The following is a 24,921-nucleotide window of genomic DNA, read 5'->3' as shown; positions in this document are numbered from 1 at the left end:
CACTTGGAAGTTCTGAACAAGTGGTTTCCATGTTCCCTGTTCTCAAGTTGGGGAAATGGATTTGCAGCTGTCCTTCTACAAAGTCAGCCTCTGGACACCATTGCAGGTAGTCTGAAATGGACCTGTTCTGGGTTCTATATCTCAGTGGCAGTTCTATTCTTGAACCCTAGAAGAACACTGCAGTTACAGAATGAAGGAGTAGGGAGGAGTGTGGGAGAGGCCAGGCATGGGGCTTCTGCTTCTTTGGTTCTCCAAAGACTTCTACTGTTCAGGTGATTCATTTTTACCATTATTCCCATCATGCCCAGCCAACCTACCTACAGAGATCACCTAGAAGCCAATTACTTGGTCAAAATATTTTCTTGGAATCACTTTTCTTTCTTCTTATTTTGGAATATATTTTGTTGACTTTGCTAGCTGCTACTAGATCTGAGAGTGCCAGAAGCCAGGTGCTTAACTTTTGATTTAACAGTTGGTTTTAGGATGTGTTTGGACCTAAATACAATACATAGGTTTTTGCTACCAACAACTAAAACAACTATTTCTCCCTTCTACCCTGCTACTAGTTGAGTCTATAACATGCCCCACACTGTGCTAGATTCCTTGTATATATTTTTCCTAATTGTTACAGGGATCCTGCAAGGTAGGTATTTACACTGCTGTCATCTACTGTATCAGTTGGCTCCCAGCAGGAAACAGATGGCTTACTCAAATTAGGATAATTTGTGATGAGTTTAATAAAGGCACTATTAACAAAAGTGTGGTTAGGATGAGGGAAATCCCAAGCATAGTGTGCCTAAGGCTAGTAATGGTACTTCTTCTTTGTTGAAAGCCTCAGAATAAGAGGGGAGGGGAGAAAATGGATGGGAGGGGGCAGAGAAGATGAAGAAGAGAGAGGATGCTGTCAACAGGAACTGAGTTTTTCTGTAAAGGAATGAAGTTGGGCCCCGGTAATTCTGCAATATGGAACAAGGGGAATCAATATTCTGGGGTCAATTTTCTCCCTCCTTCTGATCAACCACTGGGAAGGCAGAGGGGAGGGAGCTTGCTGATGTGTTTCATACTGTGCAAGGTGGAGAAAGGAAATCAAAGTGGGTGGCTGGTGGAAAGTACCCAGTGTATCCACCATGCTGATTGATGGATGTAATGTTCAGATCTCCATTCTTGGTGACAGTGACTTCAGTATTCAGGTATTGATTCGTGAACTTTGTGGTCTCTCAGTTGTCTTTCCTCTTCACCTCCAAAATCTTGACTTCCTCCCAACTCCTTTGCCCACTCCCATGGTCTCATAATCCCATCATCAGCACTATCTCTATATTCATGGAGAATTCCAAGTCAAGGGTATAGACCCCTTTTTTTGCCACATGTTTGTGTCCTCGTGTCTTTACTTCCTACCTTCCCCAGGTAGGATTTCCTTGTTCATCATTAGGATGACTCCCATGCTCAGATCCTTCTCCTTTGCCCCTTTCTGACTCTAAGGTTCTTCTGGTAAAACCCAGCTTTGGTTCACACCACCCAACTGTCAGTTCCATGTCTGCACGTGAGAAGCTGAACCTTGTTGGAACTTGGACCAACTAATCTCAATTTAAAACCAGGACCACAAATCTCAAATGAGTTCTCATTCTCTGGGCATCCCCACTGCATTTGCTTAGTAGGGAAAAGCTCTCTGTCCCTCTAAGCTATTGTTTAACACCTCTCTTCTCAAATCTCTTACATTCTTTCATCCAGGTTCACTTCCAAAAGAAGAGCTTTCCTTGTACTTTTCTAGGAAAACAAAACCAGTCAGTTAAGAATGAACCTTGACACACTCACCCAACCAAATCTAACAGCCTATCTGAATCTCTGCTCTCACCTTCCATCTTCCTTCTTGCTACACTGAAACATTCTGGAACATTCCAGCCCAGCCTTCTCATGTGTGTTCTAGATGTTGTCCGCATCCTTTCTCAAGGACTGCATGCTACAGTTTTCTCTTTTCTTTTCTGTACCATAATTTCTTGAGGCTGGATGATTCTCATGAGCACTTAAATATGTTTGAGCATTTTCCATCTTAAGAAACATGTATAAGCTCTCTTGTTCCACATCCCATTTGGAACCGTGCCTCATTTCTCTGCTCCTCTTTATAGCAATGTCTTGGTATTGTCTGTGGTTGCTCTCTCTACCTCCGTACCTTACAGTCTCTCCCTATCTATTCCCAATTCTACTTTTCCACCTGTAGGAAAATGATGTTCAGGTTTCCAAATCCAATTGTCAGCCTTTTGGGGTCTTTATCTTATTGCCCTCTCAGCAGCTTTCAATATAGCTGACCACCCTTCTCCTTGAAGTTTTTCTCATTTTCTCCATGACCATTGCTTTCTGATTTTCCTCCTACCTCACTGACGTCTCAGTCTTAGCCTCCTTCGCTGGGTTTTTTTTCTTTTATTGCTTGAGCTCCAAAAGATAGCACAACACAGGCCTATCACTTCTCACTATATATATATATATATATATACGATAGCTAGATAATCTCATCATCTATATAGTGATTTGCAAAATTGTTATCTCCAGTTTAGACTATCCCCTGAACTTGTATATTCAATAGTGTTTTAATCAGCTATTTCACCGCTGTGACTAAACCGACCCAACTAGAACAATTGTAGACAAGGAAAAGTTCATTTGAGGGCTCATGGTATCAGAGGTCTTAGTCCATAGAGGGCGGGCTCCATTCCTTGGGGCTGCAGTGAGGCTGAACTTCATGGCGGAGTGTGTGGCAGAGGGAAGCAGTTCACATGAGATCAGAATGGAGAGAGAGAGAGAGAGAGAGAGAGAGAGAGAGAGAGAGAGAGAGAGAGAGAGAGAGAGAGACTGACTCTACTCTGCAACTCTGCATGTACAAAATATACCTTGTAGCCACGCCCCAATGAACCACTTCCTCCAGCTACACCCCACCTGCCTCCAAAAGGATGTAACCTCTGGTCACGGTGTTGTACCTCGGCAGGTATTAGATGATGCCAATTTATCACTGTCATCGTCCTGGGGGTGATGCTGAAAGTCAAGCAATGCTGTGATATCTGTGGTCAATTTTATTTTTGTTCTTAAGTTAAAAAGTAAGAGACCTATTGTAGGATTCAGTGACCCAGCTGGTTCAGTGGTGACAGGCTAATGTGTCCCAGAGTGACTGTAGAGGCTTGCAGATTGGCAGTAATGAAGCTGACCTCCATTACATGTAATAAAAATTGGACTCTTAATAAAAACCTAAACAAGAACAGGGCATACTGAGGGCTACATTCTTCTTGCCTTAGGTTCTGGAAAATTGTCACGTAGTTACTGAAGCCCCAAAAGGTAAGAAATTCAGTTATGGCTTAGTTACAACTTAATTTTCAAGTGTTGTACATTAAAGGAACAATTATACCAACAGGACATAATACAAGGGGAAGAGAAAAAGGGTAAATGATACCAGACGTAATACCCTACATGGTAAAAACAAGTTTTTTTTTTTTTTTTAAATGGTGTCTTTTAGTGAACTGGTCCAGGGACATATTTTGATTCCAATTTTGGTCAAAAGATAAACATTGTACATTAATAACTGTAGCCAACCATTCTCTCAGCTTATACTGTTATATATCTGAGTCTTACAGATAAATCTCACTAACAGACCTCTTCTATAGTTCTACACAGAATTTTTTGTAAGACGTGATATGTTAGGCTGAATTATGTTTTCTGAAATAGGTCCACATCCTAATCCCCAGAACCTGTGAATATGTTATCTTACAGGAAAAATAGGGCTGTAGATATAACTAAAGTAGGATCTAAAGATGGGGAGATTTTGCTAGGTCACCAGAATGGGCCCAATGCAGTCGCAAGGATATTTATGAGAAGGAGGCAGGAGGATTTGAGTTAGAGAATGTAGGGATGGAAACATGTCAGAGAGGAAAGAAGATGCTATATATACTCTACATTGCTTTGAGGAGCAGGAATGGGTCATAAGCCAAGGAATATGGGTGGAAGGTGAAAAAGGCAAGGGAACAGATTCTTCCCTAATATTTCCAGATGGAATGCAGTCCTATGAACCCATTTCCGATGTCTGACCTCCAGGTAATAAATTTGTGCTTTGTTTTAAGCTACAAAGTTCATGGTAATTTGTTACAGCAGCTGTGGGAAACTGATACATGTGGTATTAGTTTTAGGGGAGAGTCTAGGCCAAGGTGCATGTGAACTCTGGTATATAGGTGGTGCCTATGGTTCTGGGGTGAGAATGATTCTGAGAATGAGTTTTTGCTCAGTGAGGAGCATTGCCACAATCAATCAGCCATGACTGGGTTTAGGATGTACCTGTGACTCAGACCTAAATCTTTTGGGTCTTTCTCAAAATGAGATTAATGATGAGCTTCCTGGGTTTCTTTCAGTATTGTTCACTGAAACCCCTGTACTTTGGCTGTCTCCATCTGAATCCTGCCCAGGATGGGGCTCATCTTTCAGAGCTGTCGATAAGCTGGTTATAAGCTGTTCTGGAAAAGGGAAAGTTGTTGGCTTTACCCAAATATTATGATATTTAGTCCCTGTTTCTGCTACCTTCTAGTGATCCTGACTTTTGAATTTTGGGTCATTTGATGCCCCTGTTATTCCACTCACTGTCAAAAAAAAAAGCAAACTAAGCAAAATCTATTTTGAGGTAGAGCATGAAAAATGACTCATTTAAAAAAATTATGAAAAAAGAGGAAATATCACTCATAAAAGTAGAGCCATGGAAAGCTTAGTAAAAAACAGGGATTCTCTTTTTTACCTTCGTACTATTTACTTTTCCCTGTACCCCCCCTTTACCCTGCCCCTTATCACCTCTGTTCAGGAACATGAATACAGCACCCACATTAAGGGGATCAGAGTTTCCTGGGAACGGTTGTACAGACTAGAAGAAGAATCATGATGTGAGTTTTGAGGGCCATTTTGATGAGAACCCAAATCTTTTGTTTGTCATTAACATGTTGGATGCTGTTTTCTGTCCTCTTCTTTCCAAGGTACAACTACTGTCTGTGAGCCCACAGAGGACCCCCTTGGCAGCTGCAGGATATAATTACCACATTCCAGAATATCTTTTAGGCATTTGGATCTATGGCTACCTCTTTGGATTGCTCCCCTGCTAACTAATATGTTACCGGCTTGACACAATTGACAGCCGGCAGTGCCCGTGGCTAAAGGACCGCCTCTGGGGCTGTCTCAAAATGAGGTTAATGATGGGCCGGATGAGCTCTCTGGGTTTCTTAGACATTATCTATCTGGGAGCAGAATGTGTGTGTGGCTCTGGTGTGATGACAAGGAGGTCTCGCCACACAGTCAGAAGCACCAAATGGGCCAATTATTCTTCTAGGTGGATCTTGGGGATTGTTTTGCTAATTTTGAATGTAATTAAAACACAGCAAAGCAAAACAAAGCTAGCCCATTCTTGCAACCACAGAGACCCAGGAGGGGAAGGATGCAAAAGTGAATAGAATTGCCACTTCTCTTGTTGAGGGTGGGGTTCTCTTTGGTTGGCTCCCATATTCCCACAGATGCCAAGATGAGGCACAGGGTGACGGGGCTCAGGCTGCAGCTGTGATCTCTGTAGTTATTCAGATCGGCTCTTGCACGTTTGACAAACAAGAAAGCAAAGGTCCGATGAGGAAAATGCTTTCTCTGAGGTGCTTAACGTATTAGCAGAGGAGCCCAAACCAGAACCTGCTTCTCCCAAATTCTAGCTGGTGAGGGAGACATTGGGAGCATCTGTTACTCATCCTGATATTGAGCGTCTTATGGGCAGGAGTTGTGTTTGTTCATGTCTGCATCCCTGGAATCTGGTCCCTGGACAATAGGAGGTGTGCAATGGGTGTTTATTGAATGAATAAATGAGTAGGTGATGAAGTGAATATCCCACTAATAGTTCTGGGAGGTGAGAGAGAGGAAAGTTTGAACAGTGCTCTGAAACCAGAATAAATGTGTGAAGCAGGGGATTGGTTTCATCTTGATGGCCTTATTTTCTTCTTAACTTTCATCACTCTTGTACTTATACTGAAGATATGAAATTCCCATATCTAAAAATCCAATTATTTCTATAAAGCAGTGTTCTCCAATATAGTAGCCGGTCTACTGAAGGCTAGTTTGAGTTGCAATGTGCTATAAGTAGGGTACACCCACTCATTTTCAAATGCAGTACAAAAAAGGGAATGGAAAATATCTCACCAATAATTTTGAAAATATTAAAACTTTTTAATTAACAGATTGATAACATGTTGGAATGATGTTTTGGATCTATTGGGTTAAATACATTATTTAAATTAATTTCTCTATTTATTTTTAAAAAATATTTTTATGTATTTTTTTTTTGTTGTAGATGAACACAGTATATTTATTTATTTTTATGTAGTGCTGAGGATTGAACTCAGTGCCTTACGCATTGGAGGCAAGCGTTTTAACCACTGAGCCACAGCCTCAACCCCTAATTTCTCTATCTTAAATAACGTTTTCTAATATGGCTGCAGAGCATCTAGAACCACACAGTGGTCCACGCTTGTGGCTCACATTGTACTTCAGTTGGAGAGCCTGGCCATAGAACACTCAATTTTGGGTTCATTTGGCAAGTGGGCTGGATTAAGAAGTTAATTTATTATAAGTCTGGATTAAGAAGTTATTTATTTGATAATGTACCCAATTAAGTGACTTTAGGTAGATATCTAAAGGGTTACTTTAAAAGTAGCCTTTGGTGCTGATGTTCCTTCAGAGGTCAGTTTTTTGAGCAAATCTCACCTTGTGTCAGCAAAAGGCTGAATCTCAGAGAGGTTCAGGGATGCGGAGCTGATTTAGGAGCAGGACTGTGGGACTCCAGAGCCTATGCCCCAAATCTTTGCTTTTCAAGACTGGTGGTCCAAGATGATGGTGTGGTATGCCCAGGACTGACACATACCACAAACAATTCCTTACCCGTGTGAGGAAAAGTCTCAGAGTTCGCTTGCTTCTTTTCATAAGTTAGAGTGGACTCAAGGCTCTTTAGGTCATCCTCTTCTTTATTTGCATTGTGACATATTTCCTTCAGAAGGGACAGCAACCAGAACACTAGGGACACCTTGTATCAGGTAAAGGACATTGTCTCATCCTCTCAATGACTATGCGCCAGGAAAACCAAGCTTCGTTCAGTCTCTGAGCGCATGTTCTTTACAACCGCAGGGCTTTTGCCATTTCTCTTCCCTATTCTTACATGTAAGCAGAAGGTAATGCCCTGAACTTCAGCATTGTAAGTTTCTTCATATATTGCTAGCCTCAGCTTAAACGTTGACTCCTCAGAGAGGCCTTCACTCCATCCAAGTCAGTCCCAACTGTTAGCATTTACTTGAGACCTTTCTTCATCTTTTGCATCACCTATTCTAATTTGTAATTACTGGATTCATTTACTATTCATTAATACTGGCTCCTAGGAAGAAAGATAGTTTGCTCTTGTTCACTGCTATATCCTAGTCACCTAGTGCTAGAGGCTCCATACCCGTTTGTTGAATGAATGTGTGTGAATGAATCAATGAAAAAATTGATGTGTCTGGGAATGCAGCAGCTGAAATTATATTCCATCTCCAGACGTGGCCAGTGTTTCCCTGGGAGAGCAAATCTGTCTCTAGATTGTGTTCATGTGAGGCCTGTTTGGGGAAGGAATATAGAACTTAGTAGTACAAGTCCTCACCAGTCTGAGAGCATGTCTCTGAAGGACGGACTGGATTGTACTGTGTGGGAAAATGCAGTTGGATACTCTAGAGTGTATCTCAATGCACAAAGCAAAACAGCTACTTTAAAACTGCTAGGACCACTACTTTTTAAAGAAGGTACCTGGTGAATTGGGTGGCTTGAAATTTTTTTTTTGTTGTTCTATATTCAATACATTTTATAGTATCATTGACTGTTTTGTGGGCCACAACACTATTAGTAGTCCTTGGCTTAATTTTAACATAATTCTCTTTCCATTTCCTCTTACATATCGTGCCAAACGCCTTCAAAACTGAAAAGGTATGGAGTGAGCTCTGTTTTGAGTCTAGTATCCGAAAACTTTTGAATACACATTGAGGCGAGGGAAGCCACCTTGCTGTTTTGCAATACGAGGCCCAGGAAACAGCAGAGCAGGGCAGGACGTGTTTCTGAGTTGCTGCAGGGACTTCCCAGCTAGAATTCTTCCACCGGTGACAGCTTTTTCAAGCAAACAGATAGGGTCTTGGAAGATGCTGCTCCTTCCTGAGCTCTGGGAAGTTCCAGGTGGGACTTGGTAGCAGTCGTATGGAGCAGCCTTAATGTGTTCAGCCCTAGCTTGCTTGTCTGGCTGCCACTGAAGCCACACACCCAGGGACCTCACCTGGGGTGGGGGAGGGCAATTGCTTCCAGGGTGGCAGCTCCTGAGTCAACAAAAAAGCTCCTGTCACTGCCTTCCATTCTATGTTGAAGCAGCTTCTTCTAAAGTTGAACCAGAAGAGGTGACATAGACCAGGTCCTGGGTTACTTCTCTGGGGCTGCCAGCCCATATAATCCAGAGCAATAGAACAGGAGCAGCTCATCATTCTAGCTTGCAAGACCATCCCATGCTAGGTCAATAGGAATCTAATAGAATTTCATAGAGCTTACGATAAAGATGCTGTGGGTTTTGCACAGGTGCATAGACAGGGGGGAAGAAGATGAAGAGAGGAAGCTGCAGATCCCTAGGCCAGTTGTCAAAGGGAAAAAAAAACCTTGATGTCAGAGCTGGAGCTAAGCCGATCCTTTCTCGTTCTTTTAAAGTGAAGGTGAGTTTGAGCAGAGAAAATCCTAGTGTGTTGAATGATTCCATCGGGAGAGAGGTAGAGACTTGGAATATAAATGATTGCTGGTGAGTTGGAGCATGAAGGTCCTCCTGTGTGTCTTACGGGCTTCCTGTGTGATGAGCATGCGTGCTTCCAGATTAACCCCAGCCTGCCAGGCCATGGTTAATGGAATTATTATTAATAGCAACTTTGATCCCTGCATTTGTTTATCATACTTGTCCCGGGGGTGGGGGGGCACCTGGACTGATTGATGGTAGAGTCTGGCTTGAGCATAGGGGGATCTTCGAAGAGAAGTAGGTGACTTTTAGCCCAGAGACTTAGGATCTCTTGTCACGATGGGTGTGGGTAGGATACTGGGAGGGGAAACTTAAGGTGTGAAGGAGGAGAAAGGCTACAGAGGAATGGATAATCCTTAAAATTATTGTGGCTCTTGGTTCAGTGCTTAGTTTATAAAAAAAGCAAGTAATTTTGGAAATTGGATGTGAAAGGAAACTGGATAAGGGGGAAAATGTGGGGAGTAAAGAGGATAGTAGACACAAGAAGGAATTCTTGAGAGAGAAAGAAAGAGAGAAAGAGAGACAGTGAACTGGTAAGAATAGCAGATAGCAAGGTCAAGGTGTGCAAGAAGAATGGCTCTGCCCACCTACTCCATCCCTGGTCTACCCCCTACCCCTCCCCTGCCTATGCCCCTAGTGACTATGTAGCACAAAGTGGGGCAAGAATGAGAAGAGTCTGTAGGGCACTGAGAACCATTCTTCTCCCTTCTCTTCATCTTCTTGCTTCCTTTGTCTTCACTTTCTGTCTTTATATCCAACACGTTGGTAAACTACAGCCTAAGAGTTGGAACTACCTGCTTGTCCTTGGCCAAGTCTTTTACTGCCCTTGGCTCTGAGATTCTCCACCTGCATGTTGGAAAAAAAAATCACTTGTGCATCTGAGAGTTGCTGTCCTTCAGAATGTGCACACCAGTCAGAGGTAAATGAGGGTACAAAATATTCGTGTTGTTCAAAAAATGTGTGTTTGGGGCTGGGGAGGTAGCTCAGTGGTGGAGCTCTTGCCTCACACATCCAAGGCCCTGAGTTTAATCCCCAGTATTGTTTAAAAGAAAAGAAAACAGTGTGTGGTTTATGAATAAATAATATTGAAAGGACATGCATTTAAAAATCTGCAATAAAAGATCAAAAGTTCAATTGATAGTTCTTTCCTGGTCACTTTGTGAGGATTGGTCAACTAACGTCTTAGAAGTAGAGCAGTGTGGACATGAGGGAAGGAGATCTGTCCTTCTGAGCTGCAGGGCTGAGGAAGGACATCTCCCCCCACCTAGGAAAGAGGCCAAATGTGATTCTGAGTGATAAAAACAAAACATTATGTGCTATTTTTCAACTTTGCTCTACTTTTGAAATAATAGACTCCAATATACCATTTGTTGAAGAATCATGTATCTTTCTGGATTTTTTTTCTCATGACAGGTCTTGATACCTGCTTATGTGGGGTAATAAATGAGGGTGAGTTAAATTAAGGGACCAACCAAAGTAATGGAACATGGAGGTTTCAAATGCACTATAAAATGCACCTAGTGTCTGGTGATTTGTGAAGTGTTCTGTAAAAGCACATCCTCACTTCTTTGGTGGTTGGGAGGGATGCCTACCATCTACCCAGGCACTGCAGAAGTTCCAGGTGGTGGAGAGGTTGACAAGATTTCCCCATGCACTCAGACAAGGGCAGGGTGTCCCTTTGCTCACTGGAGCAGATGGCTTTGTACAAGCTCTTCAGGATGCCCAGGCCCTGGTTTCAGCTCAGATCACTGAACTGGAAACATGCCTGTCCACAGAGACACTCACCTTGGAGGTAGGCGTCTGTCTTTTCTTGCCTTTTACATCTCTCCTCTTTTCTGATGTTCTGCCCTTGAAATGCGGCTTCAGAGTGGCCTGGTTGTTGGAGCAGATGGACTGGTGGTTGCCTGGACTCTCCAAACAGTGGGCCTTCTGCTTTTATTTTATTTTATTTTTTTTTTTCATAACCAGCTTCAGCTGTAAAATGCCTGTCAGCCTGTTCCCTCACTGTCTGCATCCCAATGTGAAATCAAGATGGCAGCGGCCGTCAGAGTATTTTCCTGGCAATTGTACTTTTATGTGCCGGACCAGGAAGTGCTAAAAGCAGGAAATTTCACCATTTCAGGCTCTGGGAACCATTTTTACAAGCCTTTTTTTTTTTTTCCTTTTTTTCACAACTAAGAAGATTTCATTTCAGAGCAGGGTCAATGGTGAGGAAATGATGCTCATTTTGAGCACAAAGATGCTTCACCAACATGGAAAAGCTGTTGGCTCTCTTGCTTTTTCGCCTCCCTCCCGCCTGCAGGCCCTGCCTGCAAATCCCCTTGTAATTATCCCCAGCACCAAAGCCTGGAAGGCTCACCTTCTACAACAGGGGCTCTTAGGAGGGCTAAATGTCTCCCGCCACACAGGGAGAAATGCCTTTGTTTGAAGAGGAAGTTTTCTCATCCCAAGATTATTGTCCTTCTGTGACTGTGCCATGATCGGAAGAGAGAGAGATTTTCACGTCCCCTGTGTCTGTTGTAGAAAACACAGTAATATCAGGGTTTAGGTGGGTGGGGGTAAGAGTTTCAGGAGATTTTGAGGTGGTCTCTTGGCCACTGAAAGGTAATGCAACTATTTCCCGGGATTAAAGAGGACAGGGGAGGGAGAGGCGCTAACCTGGGGTGTGCTGATGTTATGTGTTATGTGTTATGCGTGCTCCTTCTGGTGTTAGGAGATCCTCCACCCAGCTTTGGTGGGTGTGCCTTCTATGCAAGCTGGTCCTTGGGGACAAAAATGGCCCTGGTCACCTAGTTGTTTCAAGCTCAATTTGGACATTCTGCTGATCTGAAGTGATGTTTTCCAGGTCTATCCTTTAGGGACATCAGAATTAGGATTGGAAAACACCTATGGGGTCTTTGTGCTTCTATAACCACAAATAATTTCTTTTAGCTTGCAGCTTTTAAAATAGAACAAAATGAAAAGAGAAAAGTGACTAAGCATATGCTTTGATGCAGATTAAGAACAGTTCATAGAAAGTAATTTAACAATAAATAAGTCATTGGCAAATTACAAATAAATTATCACTGTAGTGTAGTTTGTTTGCTAAACAATAAAACGTGCCTCATTAGAGTTTTGGTAAGAAGTTAGCCTGGGACAGTTTTGGGCTGAATCCAACTTGTAGGCAGACCCCTGTCCATGGGTTTACTTTTGGATCCCATCAGGGTCTTGGGTCTAATGACCAGGCCTAGGGATGCTCAGTACACCCTCAGCCAGGGCAGACAGATTCCATTGAATCTGACCTACATTGAACCAAATGTGGTCTCAAGATGGATCCATTTCTTAGGTACTCCAGGATTCAGGAATTTGCTACTCAGTCCATGATGGTCTTGCCTCAGACCCAGGGGTGATAAATACACAGCACGTGTCACCTCTACCTGCCCTCATGATTAAGGCTTACTTGACCTTGAGCCCAGATGTAGCCTTGTCATCCCCAGGCAGCCTTAAGAATTAGGATATTGGTGATCCCCGATGCACTGTGTCCCGATGTTGGAATTGATGGCCTTATTTCTTAGACATCCTATTCCCAATGACTTGAAGTTCAGTGCTTAAAGACTGATGGTTCACACAGTGTAGGTGCAGTTTCTGTTCCTTTGTCATCCAACAAACCCATGTGATATAAAAATAAACATCACATCACGGAGAAGAAAGAGAAGGGTGTCTGATCTGAGCTTGGATCCTCTGCTTACTAGTTGTGTAAACTTTGGCAATGATCTTTAAAAGCCTTGGGTTTCCAGGTGCAAGATTTAACTTGCAAGGTTATTAAGAGAGTGAGAGGCAATATAAAAAACCTAGCGTATTTCCTGGTGTGTTTTCAGCACTCATAAATGGTGGCCATTATTTGTATTATCTCAGATAAAGGAGATTGGCAGTTTCTGGCATGGAGTGGACATTCACTAAATGCTGCTTTGTTCTTAGCCTCTTTATTTCCTTTGGAGAGTTATCACAGGTTGCAATTGTGTGTGTGTGTGTGTGTGTGTGTGTGTGTGTGTGTGTGTTCTCAGGTCATCCCACTAGAAGATGTCCACGAGGATCCTGTCACTTTGTGGGTTACTGTATCTCTAGAACGTGAGTCAATGCTTGATCCGTGGTTGTCACTCAGCAGGTATTTGCTGAAAAACTATACGTACTTTCTTTCTTCTTCTTTTTGGATAAAATGATTCTCTGAAGAACCCATAATGCAGATCTCCTTTGCACAATGTGCCCTCTGAGACCTGCGTGGAGGCTGAGTCAAAGTGTTGACTCCTTGGCTCCCTAGGGAGGCAGGGGTTCCAGGCTTCTAGGGCTTCATAGGAGGGGTAGAAGTCTCGAGGGTTGGAGGCTGCCTGGAAACCTTCCTCCCACTTCCCCATAGGGCTGATGAATGGATCTAACTTCTAGTCCAGACTGCAAAAGAACTCTTGGAACCAAAGTGGGACTTGGCTGAACTTTACTATTAAAATATTTCAGGTAGATACCCCAAGTCTGGGCTGGCCATCAATAGCCACGTATGGCCATTGAGCATGTGAAATTGGGCAAATAGGGTGAACTGAGATGGACTAAACATGTGAAAAAATATGGAATTTTGAAGACTGAAAAAAAAGAAACTGTAAAATAGTTCATTAATAATTTTAATATTATTTACAAATATTTGATGAAATGAAATTTTGGATACCTTGGGTTAATAATAGCTGTTATTACAACTTACTTTTTTCTTTTTCCCTTTTAAAATGTGGCTACTAGAAAATTTTAAAACACATATATGTCTTACATGTGTCTTTATATTATTATTATTATTTTGCCAGTGCTATCAGGGAATGTGCTTTCAGGGCAAGACATAGGATGGAGTGATGGGGCAGGGTCCAGAGCTGGTCTGTCTTGCTTCTGCACTAATTCAATATGTGACCCTAAACAGGTGAAGTTCAAGGTTCTGTACTTTTAGGTCTTTCTGGAAAGATCTGTTCAGAGTCTTTGATACCTAAGGAAAAAAACAACATTCTAAGAGTACTTTACATTTGCAAGATGCTGATCATCTTATTTTCATTCTTGAAGCATGTCAGAGGATGCCGGGGTTGCGGGACGGGGAGTACAGGCAGCCAGGCCCTTCTGACTTGGGGAAAAATATATTGTAAACCCTTTGCGTCTGCACCAGACTCACTCTTTGTGGGAAGAACACAGAGTTCAACGGGCAAGTAAATACTACTTTTGGGGGCAAATTGGATAATAACTGGGACTTTCTAATCAAGCTAAAATGCCCCACAGAATTAAAATTTTCATGAAATAGACTATAAGATTTTATCCTAGAGTCTCCTTATGAAGTCAATATTATTTTCATTTATCCTAGATTCATTCAGAAAAACACCCAGGACAATATTTGGACACAGTAGGCACATAATAACATACAACGAATGACCTATTGCCTGGGGACATGCAGACCCTTCTGTGTATTAGTGCCTCCTAGAGACTTTCTCTCCCCCAATCCCTGCTGAGAAGGAATCAGAACTCTGATGATGTTGCTTATCTAATTTAGATTGTGTCTTTCTAATTTATATTATGAGCCCTTTCAACTGAAATTGAGTCTCTCTTAATGTTCTCTGTGGTATCTAGTGCGTTTTCTATGCACAGATAATATATACAACAAGAAACATCTTAGATTCTTGATGTTTTTTTGCTAATGTCAAAAGTTCTTCAGAGAAAAATCTCCTTCAGAAGTTTGAGACTTTTAAGTTGTGTCTACATATCTTTCAAACATGTGAGAAAAAGTTCAGGGCCTCACTATTTACAAATATTTGAATGACTGGTTGACTGGTAGAATGTTTTTATTTAAAGAATCTAGCTGTTAGGCCTTGGATAGACATAGTCATACGCTCTGATGTTTTCATCGACTTGCATGTAATTACACCACTGGTGGATAGACCTGGTAGAGACTCAGGTCTGTACTCCAGCATGCATTTCCATTCTTTGCAAGTATACAGAAGGACTTGCAGGTTGCATTTCTTTTCTTTCTTCCTTTATTTCTTCTTCTTTTTTTTTTTTTTTTGGTGCAAGGGATTGAACCAGGGCTGCTCAACCACTGAGCCACATCCTCAGTGTTTTTATTTTTTATTTTGAGACAGGGTCTCGCTAAATTGCTGAGAGCCTCCATAAGTTTCTGAGACTGGCTTTAAACTTGAGATCCTTCTGCCTTTGCCTCCCTGGTTGCTGGGATTACAGACGTGCACCACCACACCCAGTTCTTCAGGTTGCATTTCAATGCTCTATTAATTTCCCCCTTTCTTTCCTCCAATGTGGAGGGAGAGAGCAGGCATGGGCTCTGGAATCCACTAGTATTAGACTCTAGGCTCTGCTGTGTAACTTGGTGGACCTTGACAATATATTTAATCTGTTCAAACCTCAGTTTCCTTAGCTCATTTTCGTGTAAATCATAGCCAGTTCAATTAGTTGTTTGAGGATTATATTAAGTCACCTCTATATAATGTGTGGAACTTAGTAATAGGCTTTCTTACAAAAGCTAAATTAAACGGATGCATTTGACGTTTTAACAAATTCATAGCTTATACTAGACTGCATCTATTCAGTAATTCTCCCCAGGTGAAAAATATTTTGTAGTTAATTTTGAATATCTCTACAAAACATTTACTCATGCATTATGATTTTCCATGCTTACTTTGTAAATGGGGGAAACAGTCACTTTATAGTCAGACAGCCTGACCAGTGTCACTTTAGGTTGTCAGATCCTTTTTTTTTTTTTTGCAAATAACTGAAGTATGAAAATGCTGACTTTTCTTTGACAGTGAAGAATCTACTCAATATCATCTATTTTAATATCTTCCAATGGAAACAAGAAGCTCAGTACCCAGATTACCCTTCAACACTTAGTGAGGACTGATATGTGCCGGGTATTTGGAAGGTTTCAAAGAAGAGTTAAGTGAAAGTTTGTGTCCTCAAAGACCTTGACATCAAATTGGTGAGTCAGAGGACATAAATACATGCAAAAGCAGCAACAATGCCAAAACAAATGGATGTATTGGTTAGATCACCACCATGATTGAAGGAATGTTAGTGCCTCATGATTGGCACCAGATAAAAACTGGGACACAGACTTCAGTTGGCTGAGTGCTGAAGAATTCAGAAAAAACTTCTTGGGGGATCATCTCAGGCTGAGTGGGTTCTGGACTCTTACTAATGGGTGTTTCCTGGGCCCTGCTCTTGAGATCCAGAGGCAGCAGTTCCAGGGTAGAGCCTAAGATTCTACATTTCTAGCAAGTTCTCAGGTGATGCTGATGCTGGGGGTCTTCTGATCACACTTGAGCTCTGAGGCTGGGATGGGATATGACTTGGAGAGGAGAGTTGAGGAGGATGTGCCCCATTTTGCCTGAATCTTTCTGGCCTTCTCCTTCCTTACCCTCTGTATTTGAAGCCCACCTTTCTTGTGGGTGGCTGATGCCACATGGTTTCACCAAATGTTAAAGCTAGGTGTTGCATCTGCTCTTTGCTCAGAAAGAGAACATTCCTTCCTGGCTCTAATGGTCAGTTCCTCTGTCTTCCTTTTCTCAAAATAATGCATCTGACCATGAACTCTGCCTCAGCACTCTCATCTCACCCTATCCCCACCTCAACCCACTCCCTAGCTCTTATTTTGGCTGCAATGAAGTTGCCAGGCTCCCCATTGGAAATAACTTTTTAAAAAGGCTTAAAGACAAATAATCCCACAAATTACAGTTTCTGGTATTTCTCCAAGTAAAACCCAGTATCCTGTTGCTTTGTTGACAGCAGGGCCCAGCCAACTGTTGGGTGTGCTGGGGTGAGGGGAGCTAAAAGGAGGGCCTGGTAGAATTGCCTCACCCTGGGAGGAGAGAGGCGTGTACAATCAGATATTCAACACTCCTCAGCAATTATGGGAGTTTTGACTCTCTCCCTGGCAAGGCAGAGAACACTGCCCTTTCCTGCAGCGTTTGGAGTTCGCCCCCAATGCTATCTGCTAGAAGTACTTTTATCCCCTGAAGATACAGTATGAAATACAAATCATCACTGGTTTTTATCTCAGCTGGAGCTGCTGCTTCTCCAAATACGTTTACTCTGTGCAACTGCCCATCAGACCCATTTTTTCGTCCTTCATCCTGCTCCTTTACGATGGGTGGATTTAAGGCCTTTCTTCTGTTCTTTGTTCCTTTAGCTCAGCGAAGTAAACAGCAGGATTGATCTTACCCTGCATTTTGGTATTGTTCCAAGTGCTCGTCAATAGACATGGCTGGGAATGCACTGACTGGAAAGGAAGGGCAGATGGAAATGCACTTCTTGTTCTTTGTGCCTTTTAGTGTGCAGCGGAATGTCCCTAATCTGAGGGCTGCTACACTGGCTGCCGATCGACATGCAAATTCATTATCAAATGATGAGTCCCATCTTAGTTCTAAGGGAAGTCTTTAAAGGTATCAGGGAGGAAAAGAGAGAGAGAGGGAGAAAAAGAAATAAAGAAAGAAAAATACTAAAAAGGAAAGTCTTTCTCCGCCACCCCTAATATCCAGGTCTTTACAGTATCTTGGGAAAGAGGAAGGCAGATAAGTAAGCTGTAATGTTGCTGTGTTCCTCTTTGCATGCATCTGTTCACAGGTGCACAAAGCAGTGAAATGTTCTGCTTGGGAAGATCTTTATTTTAGAAGCAAGGCAATTTAAATTAGCGATGAATTAAACTCAGTGAAGGTGGCCTGACAATGAGAACTTGTGTCACAAAGGAGGTGAGCCTCTTTGTGGCTACTGTCTTTTGCTTTGTCATTTCTCCTCAATTATTTGGAGAGGAACTCCTAACTGGGGCTCTCTCCTGTCTATTTTTTTTTTTTTTATTAAAAGAGATCAACACTATTTTGACTTGTAACTTTTTCTTAAGTGATATGTGGCTAAGTTGAATTGGATACTGAAAAGTGCTGCTTTTACGGGTCAGACACTAGCCTGCTGTATTGGAAGTTGGTTAAATGGAGCTTTGGAGTTGTTTTGTGGAAGGCCCACTGGTTATATAATGCCTTTAGGTATTTTTTAGTTTCCAGAGATAATAGGTTGGAGGGAAGGTTGATGGGATGAATTGTGTTGTTTTGAAGACTCCTAAGCAGCAGGGCACATCACACTACCTATCAACTGCCAAGTATAGAGATGGCTTGACCTTATATTGATAACATGGGCAATATCTTTGGTTTGGAAGAGGTCTTCAATTTTTAAGATAATTAGGCAACCCCATATCTACCCTACTTCAGCTTTAAGAAAGTATAATTTCTCTTTCATTTCCTCGAATAGTTGTACAATGAGAGTTACTTTGGCTGTGAGATTTTCCTCTACACCTGCCTCTACCCGCATATCCAACCTACTCCCACCTTCCTATGGCATTAGACAGTCCCTCTTTTCGTCTGGAAAGATTGATGTATTGTCTTTTTTTTTGTTATCTAGGTTTGTATTGATCAATTGGTAGATTGTGTTTTTCAATATACTTGTAAAATATTATCATTACCCAGAATCTGTAGATTTCTCTGGTTTAGAACTTCACAGGGGCCAAGTTATCCACTGTCATGTAGAACTACCCCCGTCGCTCCGATTCGGCACACGGCGTACACCCTGGGAGTCACTTGCATGCATCTTAACAGTGCTGTGTTAGTGAACAGCTGTACATTGAAATGCAGTGAAGTTACCTAAAATGAAGACACAGGAATGGAAAGGGAAAAAAAACCCTCCATAGTACTTCAAGCATTACAAAAATGTTAAAAAAGTGGGACAACGTGTTAAAGTGTAGAATATAAAACCCAGACCAAGCAAATTACATTAAATAAATCAAAGAAATGTAAGTGGTTTAAAGTTAAAAAGAAAAAGGTGAGTGATGACGATTTCTTTTGCATTCTCAGTGAATCAATGAAGATGACTGGAAAAAAAGAAAGGATAAGACCATGGAAAAGGTCCTCTTTTGCGACAACCTTGGGATGAGGCAATTCTGGTTGAATTCCACTGGCAATGGGCGAAAGGAATATGTCTGGACAGATCTGTGATGAGCACGGAAAATGCTTCTTTGATACTCTTGGAGCAGATGGTAGCTTTGATTCATATTTTACTGGTTGAGCAATATCAAACAGGGGTAAGGGCTCAGAAAACTGGCATTTGAGATCCTCAGTGACAGTGACATAGTGGGTAGCATGGTAGATACTCTCTGCAACCAGGAAGAGCTTGGCCGAAGGTGAGATCACTTCTGTGTGGGCTGATCTACTGTTGGCTGACCTCGTCAAGAGATGCGAATGTGTTTTGTGCAAATAAGGTTGCTTATGTGAATGAGTCAACATTCAGTCTAGACATCAGTTATGTTAAATAAGTTTAAGCCATATTTCAACCAGTTATTTTTTAATTCATATTTTGAGCTTTATGGGACCTTCCTCTCCTATTTTCTTAAATATTGAAGCACTCTGGACAGTAGCTGTTTTTGTGTTTGCCTGTGAGATTCTGAAAGAAGGACCCTTTTTCATTCAACCTTGTTTTCCTAGTCTGTAGCACAGAGTAAGTGCTCATAAATGTTTATTGAAGGAATATTTGAATGATAAGTAGATGAATTAAGATCTCCCAGCTTAGCTGACTTTGGCCAAAGGTATTTTTCACAGAACTAGCAAAAGAGGTCAAGAATCTAGTGTTCAGTCAGGCGCGGTAGTGCACGCCTGTAATCCCAATGGCCTGGGAGGCTGAGGCAGAAGGACGGCAAGTTCAAAGCCAGCCTCAGCTAAAGTGAGGCGCTAAGCAACTCAGTGAGAGATCCTGTCTCTAAATAAAATATAAAATAGGGCTGGGGATGTGGTTCAGCGGTCAAGTGCCCCTGAGTTCAATTCACAGTACCAAAAAACAAAAATAAAAAAAAGAACCTAGTGTTTTGCCTCCAACTCATCCTGAAATCCCAGACACCTGTGTTGTCCCCTAATCACTGGGGCAGAGGGCTTGTTTTGGGATTTCTGGCTCACCTGCAGTCTGCTTTTCCTGTGAACCTCCTATGCTCCTAGCCTTTATGGAACTGGAATACTGGTTGGAACATTAGTTGAGAGTGGGACAAAGCCCAGTGGCCTTCCTGTGAGATACCTGAGTCAAGTCAACAGTGGCGAGCAGAACAAAGGCTCAGGACCACCTGAATCTAGAACCACTCACCAAGTCCAGCTGCCCCAGGTCCCCAGAGATTTAACCCCCATTCCTACTGCATTTCCCACCCTCAGATTTCAGGAGATCTCTCTCTTTTTTGAACTATCCCCTCCCTTGCCCCAAGTCCCTTAACTTTAATTGAGTTGATTAAGTGTTTCTTGCCATAAATTATTCAGATTTTTAAATAAAATGTCAGGGTCATCTCAACGATCAAACCTTCCAATCCTCTGCTTTACAGGTTCCCCAATAGAGAAGCTGCATTCAAGTAAAAGATATCTGGGTTCCCTTGCATTGCTTTTGTTTACTTTTCTCCTGATCTATGGCGAAATGACTTTTTGTGAAGCTACAGCATAGAGAATAACTTCTCTTCTGTGTTAGGAAACAAGGTAGGAGTAGGATGTCAGCTAAGAAACTCAGGAAGCATCAAGTTTTAGAGCAGAAAAGCAGTAGTAGATAGATGGGTTTCCACTTATTAGGATCCCTAAGAACTCATGTTCTGGCTTCTGGGATGTTAGCTCTGCTCATTCAATGCTTAGTTTCAATGAGTGGCTTGGTTTTTTTCTGGTCCAGAAAGTACTGTTGTCAGTGGCCACATAGCATGAGCAACAAGTCATGTGTGGAAACTGTGCATACATGGCCATACCCAAGAGAGAAGATAGCTAGATGATTAATGCAAAGTCCAGATTTTGGCAAACCATTCTGCACTGATAGCACTACTTCCACAAACCTGGCCAACAGCGTGCTCACTGAGCCTGGGTCTGCGGATCAACATATTAACTAACATCTGCCTCATATTGCTTGGGATGCAGATTAAGATGCTGTGACAAAGAGACTCTTAAATAAAGTGAATTAAGCACAATGGAAATTTATTTCTCTTGAATGACACAACAGTCAGAGCTCCAGGACTTGAAAGGGTGTAACTGCCATCCTCAGCTTGTGGTTTACATGTCTGGGTTCAAAGTGAGTGTTCTGCTTGTGCATGTCCAGTTGGTGGGAGGTGGGGAGGTGAGAGAGGAAGGGCCAGAAGATTGCATGCCCACTGCCTACCTTGGAGGTAAGATGTGTCATCCCCTCTCCCATTCCTCTAGAGAACATTATTACATGGCCACACTCACGTCGAGGAAGTATAATTTTTGCTGGACAGCCGTGAACCCAGCCAAAATTCTAGAGTTTTATTATTAAATTAAAACCAGGAAGTGGATATTGATGGATGACTGGTAATGTATGCCACACTCCTTCCCCACCGCCAATAAACCCCAGGTCTATTCATCAGGAGGTGTAATCCTTTTCTTAGAAGAGCACAGGGGAACTGAGCTGGAGATATGGATGGTCAGTAGAAATCTACAGAAGTTGGTGGGAAGATAATTCACAGTGTGGTTATAGTGATCTCTATTTTGTGTATCAGCCCGCTAGTCATTGCCTGGGTGAGATCCAGAGCTACCCAGGTATGAGAATATTCTCTATGACTTTCCCAGAAAAGGTCTCACCCAACTGTGCTTGAATCTCTCAGTTTATGTGCTTCTGAGCCTAGAAATTTTACAACGTAAGAATACTTTTGAAAATAAAATAGAAAAAATCATTTTTTTACTAAAATATCCACCATTCCCTTCGTACTCCACAAACATAAAGAAGGAAAATATGAAAATGGAAATTGCTTATCTTCTTTATATATTAATGTTTGCAACATAAAATATAGATCATTGACTTACACATAAAATTGTGGCATGTAGCATACCCAGGGATGTAAAGGATATCAAAGTATCTGTAAATTTGAGGTAGAAAAATATCTCCGTTTTAAAATAAAATTACCTTAGATTCTTTAGATTTTTCTTTATTTACAATTGATGATTTTTAAAGGACTTCAAGATTTCTTATACCTCCAAATCTCCCTGATACTCTATCTGCACAGAACATGTAATTTCCTATCTCAAGTTCATATTTTTTTCTTTAAATGTGCTTTATTTATTTAATTTGACTAAAGTTCTCTTTGAGGAGATTGTCCATTCAGGGCTTCTCTCTGTGCACCCCAGTGACCAAATGCAATCCCTACAGTGCATCAGACACAGTGAATCCTTCCTGGATGGAAGAAGGAAGCAAAGACTCTGAGATTTAGGCTCAATTCAGGCCACTGCTCAACGTCTCCTCCTCAGAGAGGCCTTTGCTACCCAGCCTGTGTAGACTGGCACATGGATCCCCTCAACCTGGGGTTAATTTTTCCTCATGATGTCTCCCTTTGCTAAGGAAGTTAGTATCTCTGGTTAAGGGGAGGAAGGGATGAAGGGGGTGAAGAGATATCTGACAGCCATCAGGCTTAAGTGGAAATACCCTAAAGGAGCACAGTGTGTCAAGTTGAGTGTCCTGCTCCCTTATGGTACTGTGAGTTCTTAAGGGGCAGGACATATATCTCTGTCTTTCTTTAAAGACACCCACAAGGGAGTAATATACAGTGGCCTGAGAATAGTTATCCCTTAGTGAATGCTATCTGTATCAGTCAGCTACTGCTGTATAACAACCACCAAATCTCAGTGACATCCATAAGGATCCTTTCTTTCTTATGCATCTGCTGTCTCCTTGAAAGGTACAACTCTAGGCTAAGCTTATTTAGGTGGCTCTGCTTCTGGTTGAAGGTCCATCTGTGCATAGTACCTTGCTATGGCATGGGTTCTTATTTTGTCCATGTGGACTTATTTTGGATTTCAGTCTGAAGAAATAGCATCTACTTGAAGGAAGCTCTTTTAATTGGAAAAAAAGTATCCTAAGAGAATAAGCAGAGCATAAAATGCTTCTCCAAGATTAGGAGAAGAGCTAGCAAACTCCCAGCACAGATTCCACTGGTTAACTTCCAAGTCAAGCCTGAAGTCAAGAAGTGGACTTATATAGGAGGAACATAAGGCTGTGGATACATGAAGGTGAAACTTTCAATAATCCAATCTGTTGCATTACCTGACCAGTTGACCAGTTGACTAGCATGGTCTTGAGAAACAGGGCCACAGTCACCCACTCCCAGCAGATGTTGGTGGGGCTGTGACTCAGGGGACCTTGAGGGAGTTCTTTCATTTTTCCTCTTTTGCGAAAGTGGCCATTAAAGTTAAAAACCTCATTTTTGTAATAGAATGCACACAACAGTACACATATTGACTTATGTTTTGAGTCAATATCAAGATTTATTGTCCCCAGAGTTAAATAAATCGTGATATTGACCCCATCATAAGCCAATATCTGCCTAATGCATTTTTTTTAAAGTATTTTGTATTCATTTATATTAACAGGACACGAGCGATCACTCATGGTATTACTTGGGTCTTCCCTTTCTTTCTCTTTCTTCTTTGTTATTTTCTCATCAGTCCTGGTAATTAGCCTGGGGTTAATGTAAGAGGTACTGAAATAGGGATGGGAGGGGGTGGGCAGAAAGAGAGTCTGTGGTAGCTTCCCTGTGCAGTCTGTTTCCACAAAGAACCAAGCCTCTTCTGATTCCAGATGGTGGCAATGAATTCTGTTTTCTTCAAAAGTTGTTTTTCTCTGGGATTCCCCTCCTCTGTGATGTTCCCATACACAATTCCTTTTGGTCGATGGGGAAATGGGGTGAGGGGTTCAAGCAACAAGGGACCATATGCAGAGGCTCCCTCCATAATCCTTGAATTTTTTTTTTTTGAGCTTTCTGTGCTGATCTAGTCTTGATTTCTTTGTCTTCGTCTTTTCCTTTTTTTCTTTTCTTTTCTTTTTTTTTCTATTTTGTAGCTAGCATTTACATTTTCTGGAGGAGTGGAAAGAAATATATTTCTTTAATACTGAATTCCATTTATCTCCATAAATTGGTTAGGGTATATGATCTAAAGGACTCAGCTGTTTTTAAAATAGGTTTATTCCTTTCCTTGAAGATTATTTCCACACAGTATAGACGCGTTAGAAGGAGACTCATTTCGTAGACCTCCGTGAGACTTCCATATATGCCGGCGCGTCATTTCGAGATGTGGAGTTTTTGAACAAAGAAATTAAATTTATATGTATCACCTAAATTATTTTGAATTCATGGGTTCAGCAAAGAGTTCAGATCCTAATCAAATATGTAGTTTGCATGGGAGCTGTCCCCCCTTCTCAGTAATAGTATGGCAGATCTATTTACAGTGTTGACTGGGTGCAGCGGGGAGGCTGGGTGGGGTGGATGGGAGGCTGTTTCTGTGGGAATTTATCCTGGTCGTCTGCAGTGCGACCTGTGTTCAGTGTGTAGTTTCACCACAATAAAAATTGACCAGGGAGCTAATTGAGAGAAGAGCTTTTTCCATCAGTCCCTTACTGTAAATAGTAGGACTCCCCACCCCTAGGAATCATTCAGCAAAAAAATGAACTTGAGAGTCTCCCTCTTGTTCTTTCTTTCTACCTATCCAAATGTTGCCTTCATGCCAGTCCCTAGGAGGCCTGTCTCCCCAGTTCTTCCTGTTCCTTCCTCCTTGGATCTCGTGGAGTCTATCGTCTCTGTCACATAATGAACCCTGACTCGGGTCAGTTTCATTCTCTGGTTTTTTGGTGTTGATCTTATCTTCACACTAGACTGTAAACTACAAAGAACAGAGCTTTCCCACTTCTTTAAAGATGGGAGTTGGGGGAAATCATGATGGTGACAATGATGACGACCACAAACTTTATGCCAAGGATTTTTCTAAGTCTTAGATTAGCTCACTGAATTCTTATGACAGCTCTAGCCACAAGAATCGGTGATTATCCCTACCTTCTATAAAAGGAGCTAGACACAGAGAAGGTAATCAACTTGCCTGAGGTAAGGGGTAGACCACATTCAAAACCTGGTCATCAGACTTTGAAGTCTGTGCCCTAATTGCAGTGCTGATCTCCTTGAAGATTACTGCAACGGACCTTGGATTTCTTGCTTGAATATGAACAAGACTATGGTCAAGCTTGCACTTGTC

The sequence above is a fragment of the Ictidomys tridecemlineatus genome, chromosome 12 (genome assembly GCF_052094955.1).
Source record: "Ictidomys tridecemlineatus isolate mIctTri1 chromosome 12, mIctTri1.hap1, whole genome shotgun sequence".
NCBI classification, from domain to species: Eukaryota; Metazoa; Chordata; class Mammalia; order Rodentia; family Sciuridae; genus Ictidomys; species Ictidomys tridecemlineatus.
The sequence above is the reverse complement of the archived record's forward strand: the minus strand, read 5'-3'. Positions refer to the sequence as shown.